General features: G+C 44.3%; 2 long non-coding RNA genes across 3 annotated transcripts; both read left to right on the plus strand.

Annotated features, from left to right (window-relative positions):
• Positions 1 to 13,155: 13,155 nt before the first annotated feature.
• LOC127143073 (uncharacterized) lies at positions 13,156 to 13,913 on the plus strand. 2 transcript variants are annotated; one of them, XR_007814245.1, is made up of 4 exons: positions 13,156 to 13,206; positions 13,386 to 13,435; positions 13,549 to 13,617; positions 13,858 to 13,913. It is a non-coding gene; the product is annotated as an uncharacterized LOC127143073 (long non-coding RNA). The 2 variants fall into 2 exon arrangements; XR_007814246.1 differs by having other exon boundaries at positions 13,549 to 13,655; positions 13,759 to 13,907.
• Positions 13,914 to 17,066: 3,153 nt separating this feature from the next.
• Positions 17,067 to 25,394, plus strand: LOC108890719 (uncharacterized). The gene is made up of 2 exons (XR_001962191.2): positions 17,067 to 19,262; positions 24,956 to 25,394. It is a non-coding gene; the product is annotated as an uncharacterized LOC108890719 (long non-coding RNA).

Genomic DNA, 25,394 nt, shown 5'->3' on the forward strand with positions numbered 1-25,394 from the left:
CTCTTATTAATTTAGTTTCTGAAACAGTCGGTTTCTTCAGGGCTGAAAGTCCAGTCTCTGATTCATTGGATTTCCAGAAACTCATTTGTCTCAGGTGTCATTCAGTAACAGTGTTTTATATTCTGCAGAATCAGGGAGAAGATGTATGCTGAATAATCATTTAAAGAGGTTTCTTACTCCCTCATGAACCTCAGAGGAAACTGATGAATGAAACCTTCAGAGGTCTCCACTTAATTATTAAACATTTATTAAAAACTTCATTTCATTTCTTTATGTTTGATTTATTGTTTATTATCTTTTTTGTTCACAGTTGAACAAAATGAAATTCTTCTTCTAACTCAGAGATTTGACTTTGATCGAACAGGAGCTGTGAGTGTTGGTTTGTGTGATATAACAGGACTGTGTCGCCCCCTGGTGTCCTGAAGCTGCTCTCACACCATCAGCTGACTCCAGCTCATCTCCAGTTTAATCACAGTCTGACAGAGAGCTGCTGCCCCCTGCAGGACTGTAACTGAATAACACCTGGGCTGGATGACTGATCTGAGACCTGCTGAACTGACCGGTTTATTATACCTGCTGATGTGACTGAGGATTACAGGTTAGTGAGAATGTGAAGTTTAATTGATTCACAAACACCTGACTGTCTCATGTCTCTACTCACACACTGTTTATTCTGTTTTAAACTCCAGTTCAGGAGGAGTTTATCTGCTCCACATTTACCTGACAGGTTCCTCTCCTCCATCTCCGGCCTCCATCACCTCCATCACCTCCTCCTCTGTGTCGCAGAGCTGAGGTGAAGCAGCCTCTGATTGGTCACATGTTACAGCTCTGACCCTGAGACCTCGTCACACACAGATGTTTTCCTCCAGCCTCCGTCCTGTCCTCCACTGTACACCTTCATGTTTCCTCCTCCTCACTGACGTGGTTTTCTCAGCTGCTGACGAACGCAGTCGTTCTTCACACTGTATTTAACTGTGTAAATCAACAGTAGAAAAGATATGAACTGAACACACACACAAAACAACACCAACAAACTAACAACCACTGCTGTTCTCTGCTCTGACACCAGGGGGGGCTGTGGTGCTGCACTGAGGCAGAAAACCTTTATTCTGAAGGATTTATCACAGTCACTTTGAGTGTGTGTGTGTGTGTGTGTGTGTGTGTGTGTGTGTGTGTGTGTCAGCATGTACATGTGTGTCTGCAGGTGTGAAGAGTATGGATTGTTTTGTTTTCATGTGTGTTTGTGTCCAATCAACACATCTGTCACCTGATGATCCTGATCAGGTGGATCACACTCTATGTGTGTGTGTGTGTGTGTGTGTGTGTGTGTGTGTCACTGAGGTTTATGTGTTTTCATTTTTGCATTCCTTCCTCCTCTGAGCACCTTAAAATGACATATTGACAGTTCATTTCATTCTGTTTAGAAGACGACACACACACACAGTGACAGGATTAAGTGTGTGTGTTGTTTGTGTTTGTATGTCTGTGTGTGTTTGTGATTCATTTTCAGCTCTGAATCCTGATTAGGTTCTCCAAGGCCACTGATGTAATGAGGTAGATAGAAACACACACACACACACACACACACACACACACACACACTGGATTGGCTGCAGGCGTGACCTTGGTGTGTTAAACTCTGCAGCAAATCAGAGCTCAAAAAGCCAACCAATCATCCTGCAGCTACAGGAGAAGGAGTGTGTGTGTGTGTGTGTGTGTGTGTGTGTGTGTGTGTGTGTGTGTGTGTCTGTCTGTGTGTGTCTGTCTGTCTGTCTGAGATTGTGTGTCTGCTCCTTCACTTTTATTGATTATTTCAATTTTTCCATCTCTGTGACACACTCTGATGTAGATCTGGTCTGATGTAGTCTGGTCTGATGTAGGTCTGGTCTGATGTAGATCTGCTCTGATGTAGATCTAGATCTGTATATAGATCTGCTCTGATGTAGGTCTGGTCTGACTGGGCCAGTGAACTGGGGCCCTGTGAGTTCAGCCCATAAACATGTTAGTGGACATCAATTAGATCTGTGTTTATTAAAGAGTCAGATCCTTTCAGTTTAACCAGAAACAGCTCTATATATCTGTACCAGACTCCATTGACAAAAACAGGGATTTAACAGGGGCTGCTGGAATACCACTGTTAGTGTGTTTGACAGTAACCAGGCTGATAGCAGCAGCCATGTTGCTAATGCTAATGCTAGCAGAGACAAACAGATGATTCAGTGTTTGATGAAATATGTTTCCTGGTGGTGATCTTTCAGTGGTGAAACTCTCTGTTCCTCTCTGACAGTGACACCAACATGGATCTGTTTCACCGAGTTAAACTGCTCTCAGATCAGCTTTAAAGGAGTGAGATGGATCCGTCTGTGGAGGAAACTGAGGTGAAATGATCCTGACAAACACAATCAAACCAGCAGATTCATCTAATGTAGGATCTGACAGTGATTTATACTGAACCACCAGCAGGGGGCGCTGCATCCGTTTACATACAGTCTGTGTGAAGGTCCGAGCACCGAGTCAGAACAAATGACCGCAGGTAACACGAACTAACGTTACTGTCAGTTACTGAACGTACAGAGTGTTGGGTCAGTTACACTGACATCACCTGAATGTTTGTTACGTTATGATGCTGTTACCGGTGAATTAGGCTAACATTAGCCAGCTAGCATTAGCCAGCTAACATTAGCTCTGTAGCTAACACGAAGTAGCTCCGGTGTGTGAGCGCAGAGCTGCAGTTTACTACAGTTTTACTTTGACCACAGCCCATAACGAACAATTCATGTCAATTAGAATTGATTTAATTTGTCAGTAAATCAGTCTTGTCATTTGCCGCAGCCTGTTGTATTTATTTTCCTTTACTTTTACAGGAAAACCTGATGATTTAAAATCACCTGAAGATTCTGTTTTTCACAATAAAACACGAGTCCTCTGTGTGACGCAGTAAAATATAATTGAAGTGGCTTCAGTGAGTTTCAGAGTTTCAGGATTATCACGACAATATAATCCTATAATATCACAGTTATTTTGACCAGAATAATCATGACATGATATTTTCATCTGGTCTCAGTGTGGACTACACTGTACTCACAGGTGTTCCTAATATTCTGACTCATGTATGGAACCAGGGTGGACAGAAAAATAGAAACACCTCTCAGTGTAACATCACCACCTCTGAACTAATATTTCAGTTTACACTGAACGCAACTGAATGAACTGATCTGCATTAGACTGAACATGTGGTCACTGAGTGTGTATCCAACAACATGCAGTCTGGTGTAATTAGATCTTTATCCTCCAGAGGCAGTAAGACACCCAGAGGAGCCTGAGCTGTCACAATGAAGAAGAAGAAGAAGAAGAAGAAGAAGAAGGAGAAGGAGAATGAGTTTGCTGACGAGGAGGATCAGGATCAGGATCAGGATCAGTTGTTGCCTGTTGATGTGAGACTGGAACAAACAGAGACGAGTTTCCAGATGAATCAGCGATGAAGTCACATGACTTTAAATGACTGAGAACAGGAAGTGAACTGGACCAGGACCTGGAGGACTGAGGACCTCAACCTCTGCAGGTGAGTCCAACACACCTGAGTGTTGCTGGTTGTCTTTCTGGTTGTGTTGCTGGTTGTGTTGTTGGTGCTGATCTCAGGTGTATCAGGAGGTTCGTGATGTGCAGACAGGAACTCAGAGACGTCCTGTAGTTTCTCACCTGATACCTGTGAACTGATCCTCGTCCTGTTTTAGGTTGAGTCACGTTTCCTCCGTCGTCTGTGTGTGTCCAGTGTTTGTGCTGCCATCAGTCACTCACCTCAGCCTTGGACGTGGCAGCATCATAATTACATACTCTGTGTGTGTGTGTGTGAGTGTGTGTGAGTGTAGCAGGCTGTGATTAACCTCTCAGTCTGATGAAGGAGCACTCAACACAACACACACTGAGTGTCCTGCAGAGGAGGGAAACATAGACTGAGACAGAGGAGAGGGAGGAGAGGGAGGAGAGGTGCATTGTGGGTCATCAGCTGGTCAGGGTCAGCAGAGAGTGAGAACAGAGACAGAGACGGTTTAATTTGTTTGCTTTGTTTGTTTTTCTGCAGCTGGAATGTTTTTATTCCATCAGTCTCATCAGTAGACTGAGTCTTGGCTGTGTCAGTTGTATAATATAATAATATTGATATGAACAGAAACGTTGAGGTCCAACATTCAACAGGTAACGACAAAGACGTTTTCTGAGCGAGAGGTCTCACTCTGACTCTGTTTGGAGGAGCTGAAACCTTTGTGCATACAAACTGAGACTCTGGTTGTGGGAGCAGGTGATGACTCTGTGAATACTGTGTCAGGGTCGGTTGTTTGTGTGTGTCCTTTTCTGTTTTGGTTGTCAAAGGTCAAAGGTCACTGTGACCTCACACATTACAATTTAACCCCTAACTGAAGAATTCACAGGTTAATAACCTGCAGCTGATTGGCTGAGACATCTGACCACTGGCAGGTCTGATCCTCCTGATCACATGACAGGTCTGTGAGTCCAGGTGGAGTCAGTCGTGAGTCAGGTCTGTGATCAGTCTGACTGAGTCCAGTCTGACTGAGTCCAGGTCTGTGAGTCCAGGTCAGCTGGTCTGTGAGTCCAGGTCTGACTGAGTCCAGGTCAGCTGGTCTGTGAGTCCAGGTCAATGAGTCCAGGTCTGACTGAGTCCAGGTCTGACTGAGTCCAGGTCTGTGAGTCCAGGTCAGTCTGGTCTGTGAGTCCAGGTCTGTGAGTCCAGGTCAGTGAGTCCAGGTCTGACTGAGTCCAGGTCTGTGAGTCCAGGTCTGTGAGTCCAGGTCTGAGGTCTGTGAGTCCAGGTCTGACTGAGTCCAGGTCAGTGAGTCCAGGTCTGTGAGTCCAGGTCTGACTGAGTCCAGGTCTGTGAGTCGGTCAGGTCTGTGAGTCCAGGTCTGTGACTGTAACGTTGTGTCTCAGTGTTTCTCAGTGTGTTCACACTCATTCTCCTTCTGTTAATGAATCTGTGATGTTTCACTGATGTTTTCATGTTGACGAGGCGACGCTGTTGATGACAAATCAAACTTCCTGCTCACACACACACACACACACACACACACACACACACACACACACACACATTCTTCAAGTCAGTAAGAAATAAGAGCAGTGATTGAGTGTTCCCAGGAGGTCCACTCAATCTTCACTGCAATCAACTTTCTCTGCAGTGTTTTCACATCAGACTGAATCAGTAACATGTTCTCTCACTATTTTTCTTATGTAAGGGATGTGGGTAATTATGGGATGTTTGAAAGCGCCGTGCATCATCGTCTGACTCAGACCTCAGTGCTTATTCTCTGTTTCGGGCGCTGATAGAATAAAAGTCTACAACATGTTCTGTGACGATGCGACGCTTCGAGCGTCTGGTGCTCAGAGTCACACTGTGATTCTACAGAGGGTAGGAGCTCGTTCAGTGTGATGCAGCAGTGGATTGATCTGTACTGTGAAGCCGCTGTGAAGGTCTCAGCTCTGACAGTGAATCTGATGATTAAAGAACAGAGAGAAAACCAGAGGTAATCATGGAGAAGAGGAGGACTGAGCTTTTCAGACTGTGGTTTTAAAAACAGCCTTTGTCTTCATCTTGAGTTTATTCTCAGTATCAGGTGGAAAATGTTCATGAACCTCCTGATCAGCTGCAGCGATCTGACCAGAGACCTGCGTTTAAGAAGAACCTGGTTTTAAGACCAGACGTCTGTCACTGTGTGTTTACAGCTGTTTAATGAACTGTGTGAACATCTGTAGATCTGACCCAGTGTGACCTCAGTTCCTGAGGATATCATGATCTCTGACGTCCTTTCAGAATAAAAGCTCAGAGGAAACAGAGGCTGCAGAGCTTCCTCCTGTTGTGAACTTCCCTTCAGTGTCACAGTGAAACACTGACACCAGGAGCTGATCAGAGTTCAGCTGCTGGTATCGGCCCGCTCTTCTTCTTGTTGTAAACAGTGACGATGTGTTGTTTGTGGGTGGAGATGAACAGGTGACATTTACAACATAACATTATCTAACTATTTGAATGGCAGAAGACGAGTTAGATAAGTATCTGAGTGAACAAGTCCTGACTGGTGTGGTTAGAAAAGTGCTGTACGTTACCATTTAACTCACTCCAGTTATGAGTTTGTGTTTATATCACAGATTTAAGAGTTATAATACTGAGATAAGGGTTAGATACTGAGTCATGTTACAGTCTGTGTTTACATGCTACTTCTGCTCACATGCTAACGTTGCTAACGTTGGTCATTGGTGTTTACCTGTATGAAAGTCCATCATTGGTTCTGTGTGTGATCAGTCCAGTCTGTCTGTTCAATGAAACCAGGTCTGTGGAGACAGTTTGACTACACACAGTCTGCAGTGTTACTGAACATGGATTCCCTGTGTGTGTGTGTGTGTGTGTGTGTGTGTGTGTGTGTGAGAAAACTGAAAACAGCAGATTTTAGAAGCAAACATAACAATAGAAACAATAGAACAGATAACAGGTTGTCTCCAGTAGAAGATATGCTGCACTGGTTTCTATGTTCTGATGCTCATCGTGCCCTCGGGTCAGAAACATCACCACACACACACACACACACACACACACACACACACACACACACACACACACACACACAGTAGAGACCTGGAGGTTTCTTTAATGGGATCCAGGTACGTTCCACAGGTGTGATCGATTTCAGATATGATCCTGTGGCTGTTATTGAGAAGCCCTCTGTTCCACCTCAAATCACTGACGCCCCCTGAGTGTTTTCTCAGCAGAACACGAAGCTGAGACTTCATTTTCATCTCATCTTACAGAGCAGCAGAGCCCACAGGGGGCCTGTATTGACTGGTAGCTGGGTGGTCAGTTTGTCAATCATCCTGATTGATCTGAACTGTGAGCTTGATGAATAAAGATTCCTCATATACTGGTTTTACCTTGAGGTTTATTCTGCACACGTTACAGACTGAGTGTGTGTGTGTGTGTGTGTGTGTGTGTGTGTGTGTGTGTGTGTGTGTGGCCATCTCTCCCTCACTGTACACAAACACACAGACTCTGTAGATGACTAAACTGTAAATCATATATTACTAAATAATATCTGACTAAACTATATGTTACTGTTCTATTTATTATTAAACTACTTATTACTAATCACATATTATTAAACTCTTTGTTACTAAATGAAGTTGTAATGAAAAACAAAATGATATTTTTATCCAAATAATAAAATTCAGCTGTCATTTATTTAGTTTCTCTTCTTCTTCTCTTATAAAGCCGTGTACCACGTCCAACAAGTCCCACTCAAATTTACCATCAGAATAATGAATTTATCTGTCTCCTCTACAACATCTGGATGTGATGAAATATAGTTTTAAAGGAGGTGTGGTGAAGGACGGCGGCCACATGTTAATGAACACATCATCATGTTTCTGTTACTGTGAGAATCTGAGTTTAATCATAATAATTATCCTCCACCAGCAGACATGATACAGCAACATGTTTCAGTGGACATCAGTGAACATTTCACTGATTGGTTCAGTTTCAGATTCATTAATGAACCAACATATTTCCTGCTGCAGATTAGAAACATTAACAGACTTTCTGGGAGACAGACTTGAATGAAATACTCATTAGAGCTGAAATAATTAGGTGATTGATTAATGAATCTATTAAAGGGATCAGTTTATCATTTTTTTTACCTGGTTCTAGTTTTTCATTTTGTCTGAGTTTGATGATCACAGTGAGTAAATATCTGTGACCTGAAGACGTCACTTTGAGCTGCCCTTCACTGTTTTCTGACATTTTACAATCAGTGAAAGAACCAGCAGATGAATCAGTGCTCTAACACACGATGAGGTCTGTCGATTGTCTCAGATGGAAGCTGTGCTGATAACTGTGGATGTGGTTTTATCTGAACCTCTCATGACAAAACTCACGTTACAAAACTATAAACTATATTTATTCTGAAGAAATCAGTGTTCACACAGTAAGTAAAACTGTAGTTCAACAGCAGCTCTCAGTGTGAGAGTGAAGTTCACAGAGCAGAATGACTCATTGTGGTCTGAACGGTCCAGTTTCACACGAACAGAGCGTCCAGATAAAACCACCATCCTTAGGATAAGGTTGGTTTGTGGAATAAGCTGCTTAGTTAGTCTCAGGTGAACCAGGCAGATGTGATTTGAACTGTGACTATAACAGGTGTGACCGCCCTCCTCTCAGTCAGTCAGTCAGTCAGTCAGTCAGTCAGTCAGTCAGTCAGTCCTGATGCTCAGCCTGGAGCCTCGGCTGCAGCTCTGGCTCGAGGCGACTCACTCTTCACATCGACCGGTCTCTTAGCGAAGCCTCCCACCATCAGTGGACGGATCATTAGCTCTCTCTCTATAAAACCCAGCTCCCCCAGGACTCCACCCTCCCCTGACATCTGTGATGAGCCGTCCCAGTACTGAAGCGGTTAAAAAGAACCACGGGTCAGTTAAAGGAGATAAATACGCCTGCTGCCCTGTGGACAATAACTGTATTTCTTTTCTCACCGTAAATACCTCTGGAAGAGGAATCGATATGAGGAGGACTTGATAACTATCCGTCTGTGGATGCTGGGTGATTGGTGCCAACATGGCCGTGAGAGTGTGTGTCTGTTAGTGTGTGTGTGTGTTGGCTGATGCTTCTCCCTTTGGTGCCTATTATGGAGGATTCTTGTTCAGGACCGCTGTGAGGCACTGCAGACCTGATCGACCGAAACATCTATCTGAAGTGATTCTGTCTCATTCAACACAGGATCCTGAGTCTCTCTCTTCATCTCTCCATCCTCACACTGTATCTTCTCTTTGTCACTCTCCCTCTGCAGTTCCCTCGTTCTTCTTTTAATGTCTCTCTTGTTGAGATTTGTAATAGGCAGGAGAAAGTTCAACAAAACGGACTGATAGAAGCAGGAATAAAGAATAAAAAGATTGTGTTCCGGTGTTGACTGTCCTCCAAGACAAACCACAGTCATGGTAGTTATAACAGGAGCAGAGGAGGAGGTCTGCTGATGGAGTATCAAATGGACGTCCCAGTCTTTTCCTTGGATCTCAGTTTGTCCCAGTGGAGAATCACACCTGGATCACAGCTGGATCACAGCTGTCAGATCCTGCAGCTCTGTGGTGACCTTTGTTGGTCTTATTTTGATCAGCAGGACAGTGGATGACACTGCAGCAGCTGATGGTGGTTGGGTTCACTGTTCTTGATCAATACTGAACTGATCCCAGAGATTTTTGTCTCTGTCAGTCATTTACACCCAGAGACATGAAAATCAGAGCCAGGTTCAGAGAGTCCTCCCTAAAGACTGGTGAAACATCACGGTCCTGGTTTCGTGTTTAAAGAGTCACAGATTTAGTTTTTAACATTGAACTGAAACATCATCTTTCCCTAACATGACCCAAAGTGCATCTGTGGCCTGAATCGAACAGTTCTCCAGACTCACAGACGTCTGACGTCCAGGCAGTGAGTATATTTCCCATGAGCACCTGGGACATCAGTCGTATATACACATCATCTCTAACAGGCAGAGCTGCAGGTTCGGCTTTAAAATGTAGGAAAAGAAAGTAAACTGAAGTGAGAAAGAAATGCACACAACTACCACTTTTCTAGTTGTCCTTTACTTCTCCTTCCTCCTCCCCTCCATCCCTCCTTCACCTCCCTGTTGCTCCCTCTCTCCTCCCTCCTGCAGGCTGTCCTTGGCCTGTAGTTGAGATTAAGAGTCTTTCCTGAAAACCTCTTCTGTCTTTGTCTGCCTCTGCTCTGTTTCTCTCCTCCAAGTCATTGATCCACTGAGACTGTCCCATTACTGTGTCTGGGCAACACACTGAGAGGACGGGGGAGGAGGGGGGAGGAGGGGGAGGGTAAGAGAGCGACAAGAAGGACTGAAAAAGGAAAAAGGAAAAAAGATGTGGAGAAATAAAGAGCTGGAGACAGGAGATGGAGGGAGAGGAAGGAGAAGAATGACAGACGGATGAAGTCGAAGGACACGTGGACGTTTAATAAATAAAAAACAACAAACCCAGTGTTTACATTTTAAATCCTCGGAGCAGCCAAAGGAAAACAGTCCAGTCCACAGGATCATTCTGCCTTTAATAACTAACCGCTGCCTGAAGCAGCGTGGAGTCCAGTCTTCACCATGCTAATTCCTCAGGAAACTGAGCTAACAACAACAACAACAACTACTACTGAGGAGTGTGCATGAAAAATGGAGCCAGAGAAGCCCTGCTGGAGCTGAGTGTTTACACTCCTCTGCCATTTTCAGGACTTCTTCCTGACCCTGGTACTTGTCTAAACCACTGGCTCGTGGGTCGTCTCTGAGGGGCAGGAACAAAGCGACCTGTGTGGTTGTTTAGGTTGGAGGACTTGTTGGGTTTATTCCTGTCATTGTTGCTGTCAGTGTTATGATTCTAATTGTTACTGTGACTGTACATGGTCCACTTGTTGTATATTTACGGTGTGATACGCTGGTTCAGCCTCGTGCTGGATCCACTGACGTCATCATCTGTAAAACTAAAGCAGGACAGGTCATGTTTCTAAACCTGGTGTCAGCTGTTTGTAGCAGTAACAGCAGCTCTGGAGATGAAGGTGAGGAGATGTCACCTGAGCGTGTCAGGCTTGTTAGAATGATTCTGATAAGACAAACAGCTGTTTTCTCTCCACTCATTCCCTTCATGAAGAGTCGCTGAAACACATCCTGTAGATTGAAATGAAGGAGTGTTTCCACTGAGTCCTGGTGGAGCAGCAGTGGTTGTGAGGTCTTTCTTTGAGCTGTGGTTCGTCATCAGTGCTTCAGGCTGTTTTCTGAATGTCAGCAGCACAGTTTGGTGTCGCTCTGAAAATGCTAGTTTCAGACCTCAGGAGGCTGCGTGGTAAATACCGTGACCCAATCAACCTTGAGCAACATTTAGCAGAGTGCTGGAGGAGGTGATTCCATCTCCTTTCTGCCTAAATTATCAGCAGAGTAATGAAAACCTGAAGCTGTCACACCTCTGAGTGTGAGAGACTCAGCGGGGTTCAGGGATGTGAGCAGGGTATAAGAGGAAGGCAGCGGGTCACATACAGGTTTCAGACTTTAAAGAGAGAAACTCTTTTTTGAACCTGGGCCTTATTTTCTCATGTTTTAGGTGTAAATGATTGTGTGGTACTTTCACTGTATATGATCTGATTACTTCTTCCACCACACTAACAGATGGAGGCAGTGGTATTCCAGCAGCTCCTGTGTTAAATCCCTGTTTTTATCAATGGAGTCTGGTAGAGATATATTGATATAGATATAGAGATGTTTCTGGTTAAACTTCCTCTTTAGTAAAAAGCTCTGTCTCTGTAGGAATCCTATCATGATGTTGACACTCAATACTGCACCGATTCCAAAGAGTTTTGTCCATATCAATCATTGACACCCAAAAACATGGGAAATAAGACCCAGGTTAAAAACTACAGGAGTTATCCTTTCGTTCATCTGTTTATCAGAAGACTGAGTCATTTCCAACGGGGCGTCTCAGTGGTGCAGTGTTTGGCACCGTCACATCGCAGCACGAAGGTTCTGGGCTCGATGATGAGTTTTAAAACTGTTGGTGTGGATGGAGCTGGAGACCAGTATTTGCTTTGACAGTACTTCAGTGTTTGTGAATCAGGACAGAGCTCAGCGCAGAGTCAGACATCTGACATGTGTTTGAATGTGAATATACTGTGTGTGGAAGGTTTTATCAGTCAAACAAGAGTCCAGCTCAGTGACTCAGGTTCCCTCTCCTGATGCCTGAGCCTCATTAACGATCAAATCAATTTCTTTAAAGTTAAGTTCAGATTACCCAGAGATTCATGCCTGGACTGAAAAGGCTTCAGTTGTAATGTTCCCTATCAACATGTGACTTTAGAGACAAACAGAAAAAAGAAGTGAAGCTGTGTGTTTTCTCTAAAGGAAGAAATCAATGCCTCTGTTGTAGCCAACAATTACTGCAGCTGCTGACTGGGATGATTAGAAAACACAGGGAACTACAACAAGATTACCTCTGAGCGTCTGCACACTGAGCTGCTCACAGTGTTTCTGTATGATAATACTGATGTAACCAGTTGATCAAAGACTGATTCATTACTTTAGAGCTGAAACGATCAGCAGATTGATTAGTTAGTGATTGATAATAATCAGATAATGGTTGGTGGCTCCAGTTTTTCCAGGCACTGCTTGGCTTTGTTGGTCCGACAATACGAAACATCTCAGACTTTTTTAACATTTTATCCACAAAACAGTTAATTGATTAATTGATTAATGAATGAATGAGCCGCAGCCCTAATTCACTTTGCTTTATCAGACAGTTCAGATGTGTGATGTTCCACTCTGTGTTTTCAAGTGTAGAAGTAAATGACGAAGCAGGAAATGTTACCATGGAGTCAGTGAATTAGCTCTGAGCTGGACCCGTTCTGAACAGCCAGTCTCCTTCATCGGCAGCTGAAAGTTAAAAACAGCAGGATTCTGGATGAAGTTCTGCAGCCTCTGTTTTCTTTGACCTTTCTTTTCCAGACTGAAGTACCTGCATGCACCTCTCTTGTTTCTCTGGTGTCTGGCTGCTGTGGAGGTCAGAGGGAGGCTGGAGGCTCCTGTTGGTTTGTGGTCTGAGATTTTTCCAGCATCTGATGGTCAGTCAGGTTCTTCGCTTTGGATCAGCCTCTGCACAGAGAGCTGACAGAATCCACAAAGATGATGAGTGACTTGACTTTACTTGACTTTTTGGCTTCAGTTATTTCAGCCGCCTCTTTTTAAACAAACAGATTTCAAAGTCAGCTGCATTAAAACAAGAGAAACTGAGGCGTGAAGTGAGTTTAACGAAGGTGGATTGAGACAGAAAGAGGAGGTGATTATGTGAGAACACTGTGGGGATCTGACAGGAGACCAGCGTGGTTTAAAAATAGTTCACCTGCAGAGAAAAGCTGGAGACTAACATCCCTCAGTTCTCTCTCAGATCAGTTACAGAACATATTGTTATTCTGAAAATAAACTGCTCCTGGGACAGAGCTTCACCCTCTGTCTCCTGTTCTACACAGATAAGCTGCAACAGCAAAGATGGTTCAGAAGAAACTTCATCTCTGGGCTTTTAATGACAGAAGATACATTTATTAAAGGAAGCAGAGGCACCAGGAGGAGGATGATCCAGAGACCAGGTTCACATCCAGAGTCCAGGTTCACATCCAGAGACCAGGTTCACATCCAGAGACCACATCCAGAGTCCAGGTTCACATCCATCCAGAGACCCAGGTTCACATCCAGAGTCCAGGTTCACATCCAGACCAGATCCAGGTTCACATCCAGAGACCAGGTTCACATCCAGAGTCCAGGTTCACATCCAGGTTCACATCCAGAGTCCAGGTTCACATCCAGGTTCACATCCAGAGACCAGGTTTACATCCAGAGTCCAGGTTCACATCCAGGTTCACATCCAGAGACCAGGTTCACATCCAGAGACATCCAGAGTCCAGGTTCACATCCAGAGTTCACATCCAGAGACCAGGTTCACATCCAGTCCAGGTTCACATCCAGAGAGGTTCACATCCAGAGACCAGGTTCACATCCAGAGTCCAGGTTCACATCCAGAGACCAGGTTTACATCCAGGTTCACATCCAGAGACCAGGTTCACATCCAGAGACCAGGTTCACATCCAGTTCATCCATCCAGGTTCACATCCAGAGTCCAGGTTCACATCCAGGTTCACATCCATCCAGGTTCACATCCAGAGACCAGGTTCACATCCAGGTTCACATCCAGAGACCAGGTTCACATCCAGAGACCAGGTTACATCCAGAGTCCAGGTTCACATCCAGGTTCACATCCAGAGACCAGGTTCACATCCAGAGTCCAGGTTCACATCCAGAGTCCAGGTTCACATCCAGAGTCCAGGTTCACCACCACCACCTGTTGTTACACTGATTTCCACGTTGACTTTCTCTACATTAACAGATAGCAGTCCAGCTGTTAATCAGTCCAGCTGTTAATCAGTCCAGCTGTTAATCAGTCCAGCTGTAACCTCCTCTCTCAGTGTGACGTGCAGTAACTTCAGGAACCACAGCTCATTATTTTTAATTATTTCAGGTACTGCTGGTTTTAGCAGTGACGTCAGTCTGTCAGCATCCTGTGGTATATGATGAGAATATTTCTGACTGTAGGCGTCTTTATCACAAGAACGCTCTTTAAATTCCTGACTGAAATCCATTTGAAGTAGCCTCCCCAGTAGCTTGTGAACAGCAGAGCTATAAACACAGACTGGGATTAATTCTCCTCCAGTCTCACAGAGATCAGGCCCTCAGGCAGCTGAGCACAGCTTGTGCTCTCGCTGCACTCAAAGATAATTTCAAACTTGTGTTTCTTTTCTTTGTCGTTTATTTTTCTGACAGGTACATCAAGCTTTCCTGTATTACTACCGGCGAGACGTATTAATCCCAGGGAACAGCGACTGTTTCATTTGAAATGTATGGATTTCAGTGGCCTGTCTGTGCCACAGCTTTTCAGAAAGTGTTGAGGGGAAGATTGGTGGCCAGCTGGGATCAAGGTGGCAATCATTTATTTCTTGACTTGCTTTTTCCCCTCGTTTTCCCTCCAGCTAAGGTGAACTTGTTGTGACAAATGGCTTTCACTACCATTACTAGCAACAGAGGAAATGCAGCTGACCAGCCTGTTCAATAAGTCATGAAGGAAAATATGGTGGAAAGGTTCAGAGGCGGTGCTGTGAGGGACAGACCGACACATCAGGACTCATCTGTGTTTGTAGAGCAGAAGAAAACATCAGTGTTTCACAGAGAACACGTTTAGAGAAACTGACACCGACACATGGAGCAAGGAGGTTTTAGCTTTATTAACTGAACTCTAACATTAATAAGAACACAGCAGATGACAGAGAGCACGGTGACATGTTTTCCTTCATGTTCAGAGATACGTTCAGTTTAAGATCAGAATGAGGCGATGGTGACTGAATGAAAACACCACATTTCAGAAATGTGATCAAACATGAATCACTGTTAATGTCTGGAAACTTTATAATCTGGAGGACAGGTTGTGAATAGTATCGTGGTTCCTCAGAGAGCTCCGTCTCCCTCGTCACTAGAATCCATGTAATTGTTGAAGTGAATGGCTGCACCTTAATAACTTTAACTAATGAGCGCTGTGTATTAAGACGTGTGGTCAGTGTCTCTCTGGTGGAGGAGCAGAGGCTGAATGTTTGGGATCTGGGCTGCACTGAATAGTTTGGATGAGAGTTTGGAGAGATCTTACATCAGGACCAACACAGAGAAACCTTCATTAACTGATTTGAAATGTTTGATTGAGTTCACCTCAGTGAAAAGGTTGGATGTGTTTGTTTCTGAGCAGCTGTCATGGCCGTTACTTAGAGGTTTGTTATCACTCATCAAACTGAGCCTGAACATGTGAGGCTTCAAAATCAACATGGCTCCAGGTTTTCAGATGAAGTCTCACATCCTGCAGAGCTTCATTCAGAATTCTCCTGTTGAACTTTTTAACCCTCTGTCTGGTTTACAGCACCACAGTGTGTTGTTCACTCCCTCCACCTTTATTCTTTTTTCTCAGTGATGCTCTGTAGAATTAGAATCAGCAGCCTTCAGGTCAGAGTCACTGTAACCTTCAGCCTCCTGTTTCTCCTCTTCTGTTTTTGTCACAGAAACAAATTAAACCCTTTATGAACTGCAGGCCTGACTGCCTGCTCACTGCACAAATGTGAGAAATGTTAGACCTTGGCATTTCCAAAGAAAATGTTAACACACTCTGACTTCTTTACATCCCCTGGTCCCGTGGAGGCAGATTTAACAGGCTGTCGGCCTGTCAGCCATTTTGCACTTGGACTTATGTTGTTTTTTTTTTTTACATAATTTGTTCACTGTGTGTGTGAGGACATGAATACAGAATATGGCTGCACTCTGGGCTGTGTGTGTTTCTGTGTGTGTGTGTGTGTGTGTGTGTGTAACTCCTCATACTGTAGCAGTCAAACGGAGGCTGATATATCTGCAGTGACAGGCCTTAAACAACAGGCCAGGAAGATAAGTGAGGTCGGCGTGAAATATGATTAAAGCACAGCCTTCCCCTCGCCTTTGATTTAAAGGAGCATGGCACAAACAACTCATCTCCTTCACCCACACACACACACGCACACACACACACATCACAAAGTCAGCCACTTTAGAGGAAAAGCATGGAAAACCCAAAAAGCAGAAGAGAAGAGGGAGGAAGAAGCCGATGGAGGAAAACAGCCTCCTCAGCAGTCTGAGTGAAAGTTTGAGTTTCAGGTCAGATTCTATCTCCAAGTTCTGCAGTCGCCTCGGAAACTGAAAGAAAACGTCCTGCAGGAATCAGCAGCTCGGACAAATCCACTGTGTCACAATGAGTATGAGCTGTGAGGAGAATCAGAGCGTCTGCACAGTGTGAGCCAGCAGCACGACAACACACCAACCTGCAGAAATCATGTTTATATACAGCTGATCTCACAGAGACGGACGCTGGACTTCAACATTAAACTTTGTCAACATCGGCCATGACAGAGAAACAGGACGTTTTAGCAGCAGCTCGGCTCTTACTGACACTTTCCTCTGTTTTTCCACATCTTGCTGCCATAGCTGGAAGTTTTAGACCTGTCACATGGTCACATGATCCCAGAGTCACATGACAAAGCTGTCAGCTGTGATTAAATGTCTGCGTCTGGAATGACTGAATTATCTCTCCCTTCATAAGTGATGACTGTGCACGTTCTGTTCACACAGCTGCAGTGGAGAAGACGACAGGAGAATGTTCAGACATCGCAGACGTCTCTGCTCTGCATACAAGTTGGTTTTTCTCACTGTTTCTGGAGGCAGGTTGGCACACGATGAAGCAAAATGTAAAAACGCCCTGAGCAATAAACAGCTACCATCACAAATACTGCAGATTCTCAGCTTAGCTTTATTCACAGATACTCATCTGTTTTCTTCCTGAGATGTTTCCATCACTGTCTTGTTCTGTGAATATTGGTATTTACAGTAAGTACGTCGTTTTAATTTTCCTTGTTTTTCCTCCACAGACACATTCAGTAAATATTTCATCAGGAGATCTCCCTGCTCCGCCTGCTGCACCTCTTACAACTCCTCTAAAACCCAGAGTCAGCAGAAACAGGTTCACCGTACAGGACTCAGGCGAGTCTGCCTCCGTACACTTTAACTAACTGTGTCTTTGTGTCTCTTTCACCTGAGTCGTTTCTTAATGATCCCTGAATCTCTGTGTTAGCTTCACTTCTGTTAATAGATGAGCTGTTGTTCAAGGAGAGCACAAAGCTGCACAACAGCTCTTAAATTATAGTTTAGCTGAGAGACTTTTTACAACCTCTGCACATTATCCAGCAGAGCTCAGATACTGTATATATTATGTAGGGTTTTCTCCCTATATGTCTTTATTCCTGTGTCCGCAGAGTTTTTGTTTTTTGCCTGACTCAGCAGGACACCATGGAGCCGTATGGATCTTTGTTATTTAATGAACGACAGAAACAGTCGGCTCTTAGAGACCAAACAACTTTTACAGGTTTCTGCCTGGTGAATCCTCAGGAAGGATCAGCTGAGACTCTCCTCACCTCTGCTGGGGGATTATAGATCCACAGTCTCATCTAACTCAATAATCCATCCACTTCTCCCCACATTCATGAATCACACACTGAGAACAAGATCTGTCTTTTGACTCTTTAATTACACTAAAAGGTTTGTTTCCCAGTCGTCCACCTGTAGATACCCAGAGAGTAATCTGTATTTTATTGGTACCATTGTATTCATTGTATTCATACAATGAAATGTATTCTTTATTAGAATGTGTTTCAGATTCATTTCCTCAGTTTGTTTGGTTGTTTTCAGAGACACAGCTGTAAAGAGTGTCAGTCAAACACAGAGCTGAGAGGGAATCATCAGGAGACAAACAGGAACTGACAAACTGTCTTCTGTTCTTTAGGTGTGAGGACTTATTGGTTGTGTTGGAGTTGCAGTGAAAGAGTGATGGAGTGGTAGAGAGAAGTGAAATGAGGCTGACCTCTGAGTTTGTCATTGCCAGGGTTAAAATGGAGATTCTGTCCCAGCAGACAGAGACTGATGTCCCATCTTCTCCCTCTCTCTTCTCATGTTTCTCTTTCCTTTGTCACTCACATATTTCCAACCCTCCTCTTCCTGTCTGCATCACTCTCTCCCCCTGCCTCCCCCTGCCTCCCCCCGCCTCCCTGTGTCCTGTGGGGATGTTCCCAGGGAGCCAGTGGAGGGTGAGGATGATTGAGATGGATGTCCCGCTGGCTGGCTGAAGGACAGGGACACAGATAGAGCCTGCTGGGGTCTCTACAGCAGCAGCTCCGAGTCACTGCTCTGCTGGGCAGCGTTTTCTCACATCAGCCGCTGATTGATGATGTTTGACAAAAGTGTGAAAAGGTTTGAAGACGGCGGGCAGGTTTGTTGTCCAACACGAGACACAGACAGCTGCCACGCGCTCAGTGCTGACACATCACTTCATTAAGACTCTACAGAACCACTGTTTCAGCACAGGTCGTCTTGTTAACCCTGATAAAGTAAACGTGGACTCCTACAGTAGAGGCCATAAATCTGAGCATCAGAGAAACGAGAGACAGAACAGGTGTGTTGTTGTTCTCCTGAAGTCCAGAACGAGGCTCTGTCACAGGAGGAGGTCACTAAATGAAAGATGTGTCATTCTAACAACTCAGCAAATGCTCCTGTTGTCTCTGTCATTTCCTCTGATGCCGCTGCTGAGTCCTGAAAGATCCTGTTTATTGAATTCAGACGTTTTTAGAATTAAGGAAGAACTGTGTACAAGTGAAAGGAAAGTGGTCAGAGTACACCAGAGACCAGGGTTCAGACATCTGAAGGTGTCGTCGTCGTGTGTAGTTTCAGTTAATTATTGATACTAACTGTAACCAAAGAGCTGTGAGCATCTAAACATGAACAGGCACAATCACGACTTGATGCTACAGGTGGTGGAAGATAAAGGAACGTATTGTACCTTGGTAGATTTGTTAGTTAACAACATATCCTCATCACATGTAATTAGCAGCTACATCTATAAATGTAGTAGAAGAAGAGAGCAGCAGAAAATGTCTGTCCTGTGTGAAGCGGCTCATGTTCACATGAACAACATGACTGTGACCTGAAGCATCTGATTCAGCTTCAGGTTAATGTTTTGCTTTGTGTTGTAGTGATGAGACTCTGATGGAGGAGAGAGAGACGATCCCTCTGCTTTAGGTAAGAGACGTTTTCACAAGTTATTCATGAGATAGAAACTTGAATTCAGTTGTCAGAGTGAATTACCACTGTTGGCTGCAGAGGGCGCTACAGGTAAAAAACTCAGGAGTTACCTTCAGACTGAACTTTTCTTTGACCAAGTTAAATCTGTGAACTACACAAACAGATTTAAATCAACGTGCAGAGCAGGTAGTTAATTATTCAAACAGGAACTGCACTGCATCATAACCAAATGATTTTAGTTGCTGTGGTAAACGTTCAGCTTTCAGGCTTACTTAGCCACCTAACAAAGCAGTGAGCAGCAGATGCAGACTATTTCACTCCTCAGTGGCTTTTAGTTGCTGCTGTTCATTGTGTTCGCTCCCTCATAATCACTTTTTAATGATTTTTGGTGCCGTCTCAGCCGTGAGGCCGAGCTGAGGTCCTGCACTCTCCTACACCTGCATGTTGTCCATATGGGAGGCCGATTAAGAGCAACAGCAGGGTCTGAGAATTACAACGATACAGGTCAAACAGTTACTGCAGAGCTGAGACAGAGCCAGAAAACAGGCTTCACCATGGAGTTACTGCAAGTTGACCTCACATCTAATAAATGTTATCTTTGTTAGAGAGGGAATCCTCGTGGGTCTTTACTATATATTTGATAGCAAAATAAAGAAGTTAACAAAGATAGATGTTCTCTCAGTCATTTAGGATGGGACAGTTGTACAGATGTGTGGGCCCAGGCTCGTCACACCCACCCACAAATCCAGCCCTGCTCTGTCTGTGAACGTTGGTCCTGAAACAGTTTATTTAGCTCAGTTCAACCAGTTTCTGATGGTTTGTGTTGCTGTCACAGATGTAACCCTGGTTCTATTAAAAGTGCAGAAAACAGGTATTAAAATAGGAGCCTAATTCAAGAGCTTAAGAAGCAGGAAATAATAAACAGTGATTGTAGTATGTGCAGAAGTTGTGACCCACGTTCACTGAAACGTAATGAAGCAATCTGCTGTTTGCAGAGACTTGAAATGTGGTTACAAAACTGGGCTGAATGTAAGGTTTCTTAACACTGTCATGTTACAAGGTGCAAAATGATCAGAGCTGATCAGAAGAATATCCAGTTCCTGAGAAAGAACACAGACATTAATTTTTTCAAGTTGACTTTTGATTCCATCATCATTGCCTCCTCCTCTCACCACCTTCTGACACAGCTCATTTTTACTTCTCTTCTTACTTTTCTCCTTCTGTTGTTTGGTCCACAAAGTCTGAACTGTCTAAAAAAGTGTTTTCACACTGCAAACAAGCCAAACCTTGGTTCAGTTTGATCTGGACCAAGACCACCTATTTTGTGTGGAGCAGATTTTCATCCTTTGGTCCAGACTGTGGTCCAAGGCACCATTCACACCTGTTATTTTGGTCTGGACCAAACAACGAAGGTGTGAAAACACCCTAAGCATCTGCAGTGCCCTTTAAGAAATAAACTACATTATAAATATGCTCTTTATCTCCGCCTGCTCTGTTCCACTGTCACTGAGACCTTCAGTGGTAACATCGTCACTGGGAGATCATCCCTGCTAAAAATGAATGGAAACAGCTTCTCAGTGAAAGTGTGTGTGAAGGTGTGTATGTGTGTGTTAGTATCAGGATCAGAGAACGACAGTTTTCCTCTGGTCCAGTCCAGATTCACTCTGATCCTCTGGATCTTCTTCTGCAGTCGGATATTAATGACTGAAGCTGGTGGTGAACCTGCTGAGTATTTTCCTTCATAGAACCATATTCTCCAGAATCCACACCGTATATTCTCCTTCCTCTGGACAGACTCTGCTAACACACCCAGTATCCAACCTGTACTGTCTCCAACCTCGACGTCCCAGCTGTGAATCCCTGAGTTAAAACCCTCAGAGCCCAGAACAATGAGGTCAGTGAACCTCTCTTGGATTGTCAGGAAGCTGCTGTTCCTCTCCTCGTCTCAGACTGGTCAGATCTTCAGACAGGATCAGTTCTGGACCAGCAGTGTTTGGGTCCAGAACCACAGGACTGTAGGAGACCATGTCCTTCATCTTGTTCCAGATGTTGAAGGTCAGGTTGCCCAGGTGTTTGGCCTGGTCTATCAGAGCTCCTGGAGAGCAGCTGGTGATCCTCCAGCAGGGGGCGCTGCTGGACTCTTTCCACTGCAGCCTTGTAGTTGTTGAGGAATGAGACGTCTTCAGCTCTCAGCTCGTCCTCTGTGGCTCTGACTGTGTGTGAAAGAGCTGCTATCTTCTCTGCTCAGAGCTTCCATCTTCTCCTTCATCATCTGACTCTTCTGCTCCTCTTCCTCCCTCAGTGCAGCCATCCTGGCCTCCTCTTCCTCTTCTAGAAACTGGCGAAGCTTCTTAAACTGCTCCTTAATCTGCCTCTCTGTGTGTCGGGCCTGGACCTTAATGTGTTCTGCTGTTTGATCAAACTCCACTTTAACTTCTTCTAAACTCTTTAACTTCTTCTTTAAGGGCTCCAGAGTTTCCTGAAGTTCCTTCTTGTGTTGTTGTGCAGCTTCATCGATGGGTCTGAATCTGTGGTTGGAGTGTTTTTCTGAATCTCTGCAGACCGAGACACACTGGCTGCTGATGGTCCAGACAGAAGAGTTTGAGTTTCTCAGAGTGCAGACTGCAGAGAGCCTCTGAAGATCTCTGATCTCTCTCCTGTAAGAAGGACTCACACAGCTTCTTTAAGACCCGGTTTAAAGGTGGTTCTACTCTTGAAGATCGTCTCTTACAAACTGGACACTGTGGTGTTGGTTTCTCTCTCCACCATCTCTTCAGACAGTCTTTACAGAAGCTGTGGCTACATGACAGAACAACAGGATCTCTAAAGACCTCCTGACAGACCGGACAGCAGAGATCCTCCTCTAATCTGGAAGCCATTTAGTCTGAGTGAAGCTGAAAACACAGCAGACAGAAAGTTAAAACAGGAAGTCAGCTGTATTTCCTACTGCTGAAAGTTTCTTTCACTGTTTTCAGTCAGAAGCAGGTTGCATTCGAAGTACTTTACTGCTCCAGTCTTTCAATCCTCCCTCCTGTTACTGCCTCTCTCTCTCTCTTAGTTTAACAGCTCTGTAATGAAGGTAAATCTTACCGTCTGTCGTCTGCACCAGCGTCTCTTCTCAGTGAGATTTCAACACTTGCTTCCTGCTTTGTCTCCATTGAACTACTGTTTGTGGTGGAGCTTTGTCAAACCACTGCATGCATTACTTTTAAGGAAACAGATATGACTGATCACATTGCTTTAAGATCATGTCAACTTAAGTTTCAAGAGCACTAAGAAAGCATGAACATTTTCACTGTTTTCTGTAGTTTTCAATTGTGTTTGTTTTAAATAAAGTAGAAGAGAAATGAGAAACAATAGCACTACTACTACAGCTGCAACTACCTATTCTACCAGCAGAGGTAGAACAGTGAAAAACTTTCAAAGGGGTGACCTGATGTCCGAATGGTTAGGACACATACCACAGGGCGGGCTGGACATTTTTCTGTTTGTCATTCCCTTTACTCTGTCCCCCATGCTTCCTGTCTGCCTCTTCACTGTCATCTATGAAATAAAGGCAATAAAATAATCTTTTAAAACGAGCTAGAGGGCGACCAGTCAGACAGATGACATAGGTGTGGCATCTCTGGAGGCCAACAATGAAGCTGGAGGTCTAAAAAAGGCAGGTGGCACCAGAAGATATAGCTGCAGGTCAGTCCAGGCAGCAGGACAGGGAGAGTGCCGAGGCAGTCTGCTGGGGATCTGGCTGGCTGTTCGCAAAGACAGATAACTGATGATCTTGGAGGTCTGGAATTTTGTCAGCAGTAACAGGGAGATCAGAACTGATGGGACATCAGCTGGGACCCCCGATTCAGGAACAGGCACATCAGCTTGAAGCCCAGTTGGGGATCATTCAGAGATTCAGGGTCTCTGGGCAGCAGGATCTGTGGAGCTGGACAGCTGAAGGCAGGAGCAGGAGGTTAACAGGCAGGAGGCCAGCCAACTGGACTGCAGGCTGGAGGATACCTGACCACTGTGTCTATGTTTGAACAGATCATTCAGTCAAAGCTGAAGCCAGGAACCGAGTGGAGATTCACAGGCAGATTCAGAGAAGATAGTTGGATAAGGCAAATAAAGGCTACAGTCAGAAGGTTGGACAAGATGGCAGCAGGTTTGCAGGCAACAGGAAAATACAGAAAGGTAGCAACGACACAGATGATCTGACTGTGAATAAAGGAGTAAAATGGTTTCTATGCAGGGAGGCTGATGAGGGAAATGGAAACAAACATGTAGGTAGGTGAGTCTTCACAGAGAAATCTAGTTGAGTTTCAGACCTGCAGACCTCCAGCTACTATAACCCTCCTCTCCCACCTCTCAGCCAAGTGTGACAACCTCTTTGTTCTTTATCCTGTGGAAGTGTCTGAATCCATCTCCCCCCTCACACTGCAGGCTTCCACAGATAACATGACACCCTCACCACTCAGCTCTTCATATGTAATTCTAAAGGTTTAACACAAAAGCGAGTGATTGGAGCAGGTGAAACAGAGATAATGTGTTTCTGAGATATGAGGGAAATGACAGGAAGGAGAGCGCCTCACTGTATCAGTGTCTGACAGATGTGTGTTTTCATGTGGGAATGAAAAAATCCAGTGTGAGGATGTTATCCCAGAATCATCATAAGTTACCCTGAGAGTTACAGTTTGAAGTATGTTTCTGACAGTGTTTCAGTTTGTCTTAATATCAAAGACAGATTCTTCTACCACTGAAACTTCATCTGTTTTGAAATTTTTAAATAATCTGCTCCATAGTTTGCTTGTGCAGCAGCTCAAACACGACATCTAGTGGCCATAGTAATTATGACAGGAATAAAGTAGATGACATTATACGACAAGCTGCTGCTTCTGTGGGTCGAACCTGACGGAGGAACAATAGACCTGTGTGGCTGTTTAGGTTTGAGAACTTATTAAACCACCACCGCTGCTATCACCTGTTCTACTATCAATAAAAATAATAATTCCATTTACTTTCCAAAACTAAAGTAAAACAGCTGCTAAAAGTGTAGTAGATAAAAATAAATGAGAAACCAACTAAACTAAAAAAAAAAAAAAAAACTCAGTCCAATACGTATTTCACTAATATTTTATCACCGTTGAGGTTGATCTGTGGTTTTGAGTGAAAAATCTCAACAACTGTTGGACGAATTGTGGTTTAATTTGTTTCAGACATTCATGGTCCACAGAGGATGAACTGTAATACCTCTGATGATGACCCCTCCTTCAGCTCTGTCAGGTTGTTGGAGTCTGTGTTTCTGTCTTCCTGTAACAAATAGACATTACATGTATCGTCCAGACTTCACAGAACCATAGTTACACATGTAACTGTCACTTTAACATCTGTAACTTCTCCTGAGTGACAGGATAGTAGATTTGTTTTTACTCTCAGTTGCACCCTGTCAGTTTGTTTATGTCTTTGGAGAACACAGCTCCATATTCTGACTGTGGGATTTATATGCTGAGGGTGGGGGGTTTGGCGGGGGGGTGGACATGATGTTGTCTCGTAGTTTGGGGATGTTGCATTCCCGGGTTCATCGTGGACAGAAACCCTGGATTTCCTCTGGAAGAAGGAAAATAACTTCCATTGTAAGAACTGGACCAGGATCAGTTAATGTTGTCATGTTGGGTTAAGATGCAGCTTTAACTTTCCTCCTACAGGCTCCACACATGATGCAACCTGGACTTCATCCCTCTGCAGCCTCACAGAGTCTGTCCAGAGATTCAGCTCCTGTTCTCCTCTCCGGCTCGGCCTTTAACACCATCCACCTAGAGCTCCTACAGACCGAGTCCTCCCAGCTGACTGTGTCTGACCTGATGTGTCTGTGGATCACTGACGCTCTGACAGACAGGAAGCAGCAGGAGAGGCTGAGCGAGGCTGAGCTTCCTCTTCTGAATCTGACCCTCACATCTGCCGACACAGTCGAGGTATGAAAACATCCACCGGAACACAGCGAGACTCGTGCAAAGAACAGTTTCATAGTCTTATGTTAAATCTCTGTTTTTTTTCTTTTTCTTTTTGAATTCTCTTTTCCAAAGCTAAATCTAAAGATTAAATAATTAATATTAAATTTCCTCAGCAGCAGTGAAGGAGAAGTTC

The sequence above is a fragment of the Lates calcarifer genome, linkage group LG12 (assembly GCF_001640805.2).
Source record: "Lates calcarifer isolate ASB-BC8 linkage group LG12, TLL_Latcal_v3, whole genome shotgun sequence".
NCBI lineage: Eukaryota > Metazoa > Chordata > Actinopteri > Centropomidae > Lates > Lates calcarifer.